Below are 11,401 nucleotides of genomic sequence, written 5' to 3'. Positions count from 1 at the left end.
GTGAATACTTGTATCTCAGAGATATGTATGCCTTTTTCTGTTGCATTTATTATTCTCATGGGTTTTACTATCAAATAAAGAATGTATTGCCAGATTTGTTTAGAAGTAGAGTTTCAGGTTAGAAATAGCGAACTGTAAATCTGCATAGAGGAAAATCTGGAAAAATTGGAGATACTGAGTAGAAATGTTTGGAAATTTTCTATTTTTTGTCCATGTTACCTAGTCTTGGTAAACACATTGGTTTCTGATCATTAACTAGAGATGCTTTGACCTTCATGGCCAAACTTTATAGGACAATTGCCTATGGTCAGTAGATGACTCCTATAGTTAGGAGGGTCAGTGGGTTAAAGGTCACAGTGACCTTGAGGCAGAAAACTACTGATAAAAAAATAAGGAATCATTGTGCTTACAGTAATCTAGTTCATAGGATGATTGCCTATGGTCAGTAGATGACTCCTATAGTTGTGAGGGTCAGTGGGTTAAAGGTCACAGTGACTTTGAGGCAGAAAGCTACTTCTGATCATAAAATATGGAATCATTGTGCTTACAGTAATCTAGTTCATAGAATGATTATCTGTGGTCAGTAGTTGACCCCTTTGAGGATCAGTACTGTTGTTCATGATCATGGTTTCCAATTTTTAATTCTAGAATGCTTAGAACGACAGCTGCTGTCAAACTTCATAAGGTGATTGTATGTGGTCAGTAGATGACCCCTATTTATTTGGGGGTGAGTGGATCAAAGATTAAGGTCACAGTGAAATTGTGACTGAAAATGATTTCCTGTCTGTAACTGTTAAATGCCAGGGACTTGTTATCAAACTTCAGTAAATAATTCCCTGTGGACTTAAGATGACCCCTGTTATTTTTTAGTCATTAGGTCTAAGGTCAAGGTAACAGCATACTTGAGACTGAAAATTACACACCAAATTATCTTCCAACAGGCCAGCATGGGGACAGATGTGTTGTACAAAAAGGTCTTGTTGAGGATTGTCGTTCTTAAAAACTGAAGTCGTAATGTATAAACCTTCTGGCGACTGGAAACATTCTAAAAGGTTCAGATACTAGGTAGAAGACATTATAATGAAGTAAATCGAAAAGAAACTTTGGTGGTTTGGTTTCTGCCAGATGTTTTTGATATCAGGGATCATCCTACAAGGCGATTTGAGCGATATTGTCGCTTTAAAGTTGGCCACTTCGCCTAATTATCGCCTCCTGGCGAAATCAGAATCGCCGAGTTTTTCAGCGAGTTATTATCTGTTTACTTTTAAGTTGTAAAACTTGATGCATGTTCTAGATTAAATTATCGATAAATCCATAGTCAACCCCGCCTACTCGCCTGTCAAACTTCAGCCAATCGTAGCGTTAATATCCCACAGTGTCGATCAATAATATTGTAAGCCGCCGCCATTTTGAAAATTTTCAGTCGGCGTGTAAAAAGCCGATAAACTTAACGAGAGCATGATCTTATGCAACAATTGTATATTATTCTTTTATTTTATTAAAGATTACTTCAAAATTTATTTCAATTACCATGATACGGTCAATTTCTGAAAATGAATTGCTCGGATACTGCGGATAAAAAATGATTTTGCGGACGTCAGAACTGCCGTACAAAATATTGTAAAAAGATCTCCATTACCTACGACTTTGGTATTATTTTCGAAAAAATAAATAATTAAATTAAATGTATAAATCTGAACAAGTTGATGCAAAAATCAGGCATTATAAAAGCACGAGAAAATCGAAACATGAACGAAAAATTTCACAGCGTTTTGATAGTGCACCTGTTAAATTTACGAGTTTCGGACATGTAAATTTCGGATAAAAATTTAAAGGCAACTTTTTCATTGCTAAGTTTATACTTTATTTAGAAATTCATGAAAATGATAATGCAAGAATCAATTTCCTTAAATAATTACTGTTTATAAGTTACAGCTAGACCCATAGAAAGTGGATATATATAGGCAGGAAACTGAATGCTATGCCGATTCTTCTTAAATTCCTCAACTTCGGAGAGACTTCTCCCTAAAATTTTGACCTAGGATGATCCCTGGATATAGTTTAAACTCTTTCTGGTAAGCCAGAAGTTGTTCAGTATTCTATCATCAACAGTTTTTGCTAAATACACAATTATTTTAATGAATAAACAAAAATAAGAACAGCTTTATTTTTACTAATCCTACTTGATACAGGTCAATAATGGATACAACAGAAAAGGCATACTGTATATTCCTGTTTTTTACACATGCCATGTGTGACTCCTTTGTCATAATAAAACATGAAGAAAACCAACATTTTCTTGTTTATTAGCTCTCTGCAGTACCAGACAAAAGACTGGTTTCAGGTATGGTAGCATTACACTTGTCATCCTGCCTACATTTTGTGTCCTATATCAAGAGACTTTTAGCTGGACTATTTGAAGAATACCTTGGTTAAGTTTTTTGTACCAGTCCGTATTTTGACAAAACCTGATCTTGATAACGTATAGCTTTGAAACTTTCAACATCTGTGTACCACCACCATTTCCAGTTTTAGGCAAGAGTACATAACTCCATCAGGGATTCTGGCAGAATTATGGACCCTTTTAATTTACAAATCTTTGTTAAGTTTTTCGTACCAGTCCATATTTTGCATAACCTCTTTAACATAATTATATGGCTTTGAAACTTTTATCACTTGTTTATTTAACAGTCTCTGTCCAGTATTTTGGCTGAGTTATGCCTTTTTAGCTCGACTATTCATAGAATAGTAGAGCTATTGGACTTGCCCATGCGTCCGCTTCCCGATTTGGTTAAGTTTTTGTATGTAAGCTGGAATCTCAGCAACCACTTGTTGGAATGGATTGAAACTTCACACACTTATTCACTGTGATAAACTGACTTACATTGCACAGGTTCCATAACTCTGTTTTGCTTTTTTACAAAATTATGCCCCTTTTTCAACATAGAAATTTTTGGTTAAGTTTTTGTATGTAAGCTGGTATCTCAGTATCCACTAATGGGAAAGGATTGAAACTTCACACACTAGTTCACCGTCATGATATGACATGCAGTGCAAAGGGGCAATAACTCAACTTCGCATTTTACAAAATTATTCCCCTTTTTTCAACTTACGAGTTTTGGGTTAAATTCTTATATGTAAGCTGGTATCTCAGTACCCACTAATGGGAATGGATTGAAACTTCATACACTTGTCCACTGTCATGAGCTGATAAGGACTATGCAGATTCCATAACCTTATTTTACTTTTTTACTAAATTATGCCCCTTTTTCGACTTTCGTATTCATTCAAGCGACAAGACTGTTGAATAGTCAAGCGTTGCTGTCCTCCAACAGCTCTTGTTGGAGTTTGAAATGGGTTCAGTTCTTGTACAAGTCCAGGTTTTGTTAAATCTATTCGACGTGTGGCTTAGAAACTTGTGTTCACTCTTATTCATCGTCATGATCTCCACCTGGACCAGCATTAAAACTTGGACCTGAAATGCTTAGTATAAAAGGGGGCATAATTTATAACATATTGGTTTCAGAGTTATAAACAAAGATTAAAGGTGTGCCATAATGATGATATGGAACAACCATTTTTGTGGAGACCGCTAATTCTGGCCCTATCAGGGGTCATAACTCTGGAACCCATAATGGAATTGGGCCAGTTCAAGAAAAGACCCAAGATCTTGTGGTGATACAAGTTGTGTGCAAGTTTGGTTAAAATCAAATCATAAATGAAGCTGCTATTGTGCAGACAAGGTCAAAACAGCATATTCTGACCCTTCCAGGGTCCATAACTCTGGAACCAATGAAGGAATCTGGCCAGTTCAAGAAAGGAACCAAGATCTTAAGGTGATACAAGTTGTATCAAGTTCGGTTAAAATAAAATCATAAATGAAACCACTATCGTGAATCAGAAATTGTTGATGCACAGACAGACTGATGACGGATAAAGGGTGATCACAAAAGCTCACCTTGTCACTATGTGACAGCTGAGCTAAAAGAAAAAGGGTTCTCTACTCCACAAGCTCTAATTGAAGGTTCGAGGTCAAATGGGTTTGCAGTTATTAATCGGAAATGAAGTGTGATGGACGGACAGGGCAAAAACAATATGCCTCCCCCACATAATTACTGAGATAGAGTGAAAGTGCATCAAAACTTTAACCTGATATTGTAAGGTGAATGGATAGCTCAGTGGTTTGCACACTGACCTTCCAATCCTGAGGTCGGGGGTTCGATCCCCGGCAGCTACTCGGGGAATTTTCAGAAACGCTTTTCAGTGTTTCCCACTTAACTAGAGGTGTACTGGTCAGGAACCCAGGCAATCCTTGTGTGTATCAGTGCTATACACTGGGCACGTTAAAGAACCAGGCTGTCTATTCGCAACGAGCTAGGCTAAGTTAGCCGGACAAGCCTGTATCTGATTTCTGATCTCTCTGTCGTGGGGGCTTTGTCTCACTCTGTCCCTCTGGTCAGATCGCTCTGTGTCTGTACTAGTAGAGGATGAATTATGCGCCCTGTGTGGCTGCATTTGAACTATGTAAAGCGCCTTTGAACGTGAAATTAATCATGAAATAATCATATAGTAATAATAAAAAAAGTAAAAGTGGGGAGGGAGGATAATTCATGAAATTTGAGAGTTGTGGCCCTTGTGCCATATCATGTGGGTGATGATGAGTAGTAACTATTTTAAGACTGAAACAAAGCCTTCAAATGATTACAGTGATAAAGAGAAAGTGCATCAAAACATTAAGCAAGGTGCGGATACAGATGGACGCCCATGCGGGGTCGAGTAGGACAGTCCTCCATACTTCGATAACTGCAAGATTTGGTATCTCGAACTCACTTATCTAACTCAAAGATATTTTCATGTCCTGTCCCATCTAAAATGTGCCTGTAGGACACAGGATGTGCCACCACTGATACATTTGTCACAAACAAGAGGACCAAATGGTCCTAGGTCGCTCACCTGAGAACAGCTTGATCAAATTTAATGAATATTGCATACACAATATTATTCTTTGATTTGAACAGCTGACCTTGTTTTTTACCCAACATGACCCATATTTGAACTTGACCTAAATTTCATCAAAGCAAACATTTTAATCAAATTTCAGGAACATCCTGCCTAAAAATGTAGCCTACTGCATTCACAAACTTTAACTTTGATTTTACTGGGTGACTCCTATTTGAACTTGACCTAGATTTCATCAAGACAAACATTCTGATCAAACTTCATGAATATCCAGTGTAAAATGCAGCCACTATTGCATACACACAGTTTTCTTTGATATGACCAGGTGACCTAGTTTTTGACCCCAAATGACCCATATTCAAACATGACCCAGATTTCATTCAGACAAACATTGTAATCAAATTTCATGAAGATCCGGTGTAAAATGCAGTCCCTATTGCATACACAAGGTTTTTCTTTGATTTGACCTTGCGACCTAGTTTTTGAGCCCAGACTACCCATATCTGAACTTGACCTAGATTTCATCAGGGCAACAATTCTGACTAAATTTTATGAATATCCAGTGTATAATGCAGCCCCTAATGCGTACAAAAGGTTTTTCTTTGATTTGACTGGGTGACCTTGAGTGGTGGAATGTTACCTATGCTCGTGGTATTCCTATGCTCGCGGTATTTCGATGAATACGCTCTCTGCAGAAGCACAGATAAAAATATTTCATCATGCTATGTTCAACACCGATCAGTGGTGAAATGCCTTTACAACAAACGTAGCGATAGCCGCGCGTGCCGCTCACGTGACGTATACAGCAGCCGATACGTTTTACGCAATCTGTATCCGTCGCACAAATCTCGGACAAATATGTCAAAATAACCCAACTAAAGTTAGTTTTTTTTAAAAATCATGCATTACAGTCAGATGTATGATTCTTTGAAGAGCAAAATGTGATGAATGTGACGCCTGGCTACCCCGTCCCTAGATTTGCCACCTAATGCCACTCTTTGCCACTTATTTCCATGACAAAAGGGTGGCAGTTGGTGGAAATAGGTGGCATTAGTTGGCGTTTGGTGTAATTCAGCTCTTTTTTCACCTAAGTGGTAAATTTGCCACCAAAAGCCACTTTATTTTGGTGGCATTTAGGTGGCATTAGGTGTAAATTTGAACATAGTTTTTCTTTATGGTGGTAGAAAGGTGTAAAATTGGTGGAAAGTAGAACATAGTTTTTTTTCATGGTGGAAATCGAGTGGCGTTTAGTGGAAAATAGGGACTTAGCAAATTTTCTTGGTGGCAAATAGGTGGAAAAAAAAACTTAGAAATTTTTGTGATGTTTGATTTAAAAGAGAACTGTAAGACATTGGATTACCCTGTACAAAAATCTTCACATGGACTCAGGTTGGAATCAAGGTATAATGGACTTCAGGCCTAATTGACACGGAACCTGACTTTGCTAAAACTGCACATTGACAACAGCTCGTAGAACACAAAATGCTCCCCGCCCCCATTTGATGCGTTCAGTAACTGTACAAGAAACAGAAATCATTAGGTCACTGTGCACTGGATGTTTGATGTACTACCTTTAAATCAATAATTATGGGCCATTTACCAGTCATAAGTGACTTCTGTATGAAATGTGATCTTAGACCAAAGCATTCTCTAGTTATTGGGCAAAAAAAGTTCTAGTGTTCTGGGTCAATGTGACCTAGACCTTTGACCATTGACTGACCTCAAAATCAGTAGGGGTCCTCTGCCGGTCATGATTAACCTCCCTATGTAGTTTCATGATCCTAGGTCAAAGAGTTCTCAAACTAACATCCGGAAACAGCTTAACTGTTCCAGCTCACTGTGACCTTGACCTTTGACCTACTGAACTAAAAATCTATAGGAGTTATCTGCTAGCTATGTTCAACCTTCCCATTCACTTTCATGATCCTAGGCTCAAGAGTATTAGAGTTATCATCTGGAAACTGTTTAACTGTTCCAGGTCGCTGTGATTTTGACCTTTGACCTACTGGCCTCTAGGTCAATATGGGTCACTGCTGGTCATGACCAACCTACATATAAAGTTTCATGATCTTAGGCCCAAGCATTCTTGTGTTATCATCTGGAAACCAGTTGGTCAACATACCAAATGACCGACAGACTGACAAACATCTGCAAAACAGTATACCCAGGCTCCTTCTTCAAAGGGTTTCATTAAAATCAGAATAAGTCTATGCTGACTCTAGCTGGACAAAAATAATATTCAGAATGGTATACAGAAAATTTGAATTTTCGTTCTTTTGTGAGACAGAATATTTATTGCTTATTATAGCTTTGCATTATATTCAATGAAAGACAGAAAAGGTGGAAAATAGGTGGCAACTAGTGGAAATTGGCTGTACTAGCTGAATCTGAAAAGATCATTTTTAAATGTGTCTGCAGTGTATTATTTCTGCATGAGAGAAAGTTGGTTAAAGATAAGATTAATGATAGATCAAGTTACAAGCTCCCACACAAATGTATAGAAACAACCCCAGGTGGAATTTGGGTCAGTTAAGATTTATATATGCAGGCAAACATCAGGTCAGATGCAAAGAAATAGTTCTTGTATATTCTCTTCATTAATTGAAAAAAAGAAGTGTTTATAAAAAGGATGTTTTTACAATAGCTTTTCAACTTAAGGATTTGACACCTTCTTTAGCTGACCAAGAAAATGTGTGGAATCAATTTATCTGTGTAGTAATACCAAATTTTGAAATCTGGCATTTGATGAGTCAGCCTGGGAGAAACTGGAAACACATTGTGAGAGGTAACAATATTATACTGTTTATGTTTTTTTTTTAATTATTACTGTCTTTAACATTGTCTTAAGTACTCTTAACAAATACTTGAATTTGAAACAACATTTACCAAACTGCTTTGAATTTAAGTCAAAAAATCTCCTTCTATGTCTTAGGAAGTTTGGCAGATGGATAAATCCCAGATATATTTTCTGGAATATAGCTCAATCATGTTTATAACACTGTTTGTAAAATTGTATCATTTTGTAATTTTTTACATTATTGATTAGCACTTAGGATACAATATGTACTTTAAACTGTTCATACCAGGTACCTTCTGTGAAAAAAGTGCAACTTTGTGACATGATATGCCTGCCTGACTGTATATACCTGAGCAGCACACAGCTTATTACTGCATAAAAGAAACATATCAAGATAATTTTGAATCAGGTAAATATTATATGTTTTTATAAAAGCTAATGTTTAAATAACCCTTATTTTTTAAAGAAATACACCAATTAATAGAAATTCCTGGCATATTATATGATAAATATTAATTATAAATGTGATGAAAAACCCAAGTGCTATTACTACCTTTTGCCAAAGGCAGAGGGATATTATTTTTGGCGTTGTCCTTTCTTTTTTATCTGTCCATCGGATTAAATGAAAATGCTTGTAATTGGAATAATATTTTTATAGCTTTGTCTATAGAATCACTAAACCTCATGTAGTTATTATAAGCTCATTAACACTGCTCAATTATTTACCTAATAAAAGAAGAATTTCCCCTTGATTTGGTTAAAAATAGGGATTTTTCCTGCACCTATTGATGGATCTTCATGAAACTTTACAAAAATGTAGATCACTACAGGACATGTGCATGTGCAATTTCCATCAGGATCACTTCAGTAACCAAAGTTATTGCCCTTTAATTGTTTTTCAATCCATAAATTCCTACCTAACAAGTAATCCATTCTCAAGTTCTTGTTATTGATTCAAGATGCATATATTTCCACAAAACAATGTAACCGTTTGAGTGAACAGAATTTTTTCTACAATGTAGATTTTGATGAAACTTCTCTTAGTTATAATAAGGATGTTGCATATTACTGTGAAATCATTTTTATTTTCGGGCTAGAACCGATGGGTGAATTTAAGACCGCGCTGTTATTTATTTTTTCATTTATAAATTGAAAATGTGCGAATTAAAGCCCACGCGAAACAGTCCTTTTTTTACGTTTGCTTGAAATTTGATGCCAGCGAATTTAAATGATTTCACAGTTTTTGGCATAGATTAAGTTTGTAGAGTTCTTTGTTATGTCAGTGAGTTACAGTTTAGTCTTTTGATTTCATATATTTTCTAGAGGAAATTTACAATTTTCTGCAAAATTATTCAGAATGTTAGAAAAATATATCTATTAATAGATGACATTGTATGGTTTCCTGTTACAGACTGTGTGCTGGAAAAATGGCCCTACATCTAAAGGAGTGAAATTTGGAGAGTCATTTGCCATCTACTTAAGCCATCCTGGAATATGAAAAAATAAGACTGCATTGACAACATCCTGATCCTCGTGTTCAGATCTTTTGTGATTTCTTGTGAAGAATCTTTGATTTTTCATAAAAATAAAAAATATATTAATATAATTTGATTTTTGCTTACTACTGAGTTTTTTCAGATTCAGCAGGTGCAGCCAATTTCCACTTGTTGCAACGTATTTTCCTAATATTGCCAGCTATTTGGTGGCATTTAGTGGAAAATAGGACTGCCACCATAGTGGCGTTTTGGTGAAATTTTGTCTGCTTACTGCCACCTAATAGGTGGCGATAGGTGGAAGTAAGTGGCATTTAATGGAAAATATTTTTACACCATAATGGTGGCATTTTAGTGGTAATTTGTCTAAATACTCCACTTACTGCCACCATGAAGGTGGCTATTGGTGGAATTAAGTGGCAAACAAATTTTCTACCATAATGGTGGCATATTGGTGTAAAACTGTCTAAATACTCCACTTATTGCCACCTAAAGGTGTACACAAGTGGAAAGAGGTGGAATTTAGTGTAAAACGGGTTTGCCACGGTCCTGTTCATTTTTTCACCATTTTGGTGTCATTTTAGGTGGCATTTTGGTGGAAAATTGTCTAAATACTCCACCATTGAAAAGGGTGGCATTATAGTGGCAAATCTAGGGACGGGCCACTACGAGTGCCTGTCGAACCATAAAAAGATCGATGTTGATTTTAGTATTTTGACAAAGTCCAAATGGCTTTTTCTGAGATGTAGGGAGGAGTAATTTTCCTACACACAAAAGAAGTGTCAGAAACATTAGTGAGTTATTCACGGTCGTTGTATGAATTATTAATGCCTGAACATTCTGTTTTTATATAGCATTATTATACGTGTTAAAGCTTTGTTCTAATAGTGACTCCATTTCTGTAAGGGAAATATACACATAGAGGCACATACTAAATTTTATCCTCATTTCTTTTGTTTTTCACATAATAAATGAGTAATGTTCTAAATATTATATTCGCATATGCTTGTTTGTTCAGTTTTAGCCTGCTGAATTTTTTTTTCGCCCTTAGTTTAATATATATAACATACTGCCAGCATAGGTTCCCTTTAGGGCGAATTTTCACCTTTTCACTTATGCCGTGTCGATAGCTCACAAGACGACTATGTCACGTGATGACGCACATCAACAATATGTTTCGATAAAAGGAGGATAACTTTATGTTTTTGTATTGGCAAATCGAAATAATAATTTTTTCTTGTTTCTTAAAAAGATAATATATGTACAAAATACCGCGAGCATAGGTTCCACCACTCTAGTTTTTTATGCAAGATGACCCATATTCAAACTTGACCTAGATTTTATTCAAACATTCTGATCAAATTTCATGAAGATCCGGTGTAAAATGCAGTCCCTATTGCATACACAATGTTTTTCTTTAATTTGACCTAGTGACCTAGTTTTTGTCCCCAAATAACCCATATTTGAGCTTGACCTAGATTTTCTCAAGACAATCATTTTGACAAAATTACATGAAGATCAATTGAAAAATACAGCCTCTATCGCATATGCAAGGTTTTTCTTTAATCTGACCGGGTGACATAATTTTTAAACCCAGATAACCCATATGAAGAATGATTGCCTTGATAAAATCTAGGCCAAGTTCGAAAATGGGTCATCTGGGGTAAAAAACTAGATCACTAGGTCAAATCAAAGAAAAACTTTGTGTATGTATTAAGGACTGCATTTTACATTGGATCTTTATGAAATCTGGTCAGAATGTTTGTCGGGATAAAATGTAGGTCAAATTCAAATTTGGGTTATCTGGGGTCAAAAACTAGGTCACCCGGTCAAATCAAAGAACAAGAGGACCATGATGGTCCTGAATCGCTCACCTCTTCCCACATGACCCAGTTTTGAGTATGACGTCTTTTTTTCTATTATCTGACATAGTGACCTAGTTCTGAACTTGACCTAGGTATTATCAAGATAAAAATTCTGACCAATTTTCATGAAGATCCATTGAAAAATATGGTCTCTAGAGAGGTAACAAGGTTTTTCTATTATTTGACCTATTGACCTAGTTTTCAAAGGTACGTGACCCTGTTTTGAACTTGACCTAGATATCATCAAGGTGAACATTCTCACTAATTTTCATGAAGATCTCATGAAA

Source organism: Mercenaria mercenaria, chromosome 2, assembly GCF_021730395.1.
Source record: "Mercenaria mercenaria strain notata chromosome 2, MADL_Memer_1, whole genome shotgun sequence".
Taxonomy (NCBI): Eukaryota; Metazoa; Mollusca; class Bivalvia; order Venerida; family Veneridae; genus Mercenaria; species Mercenaria mercenaria.
The sequence above is the reverse complement of the archived record's forward strand: the minus strand, read 5'-3'. Positions refer to the sequence as shown.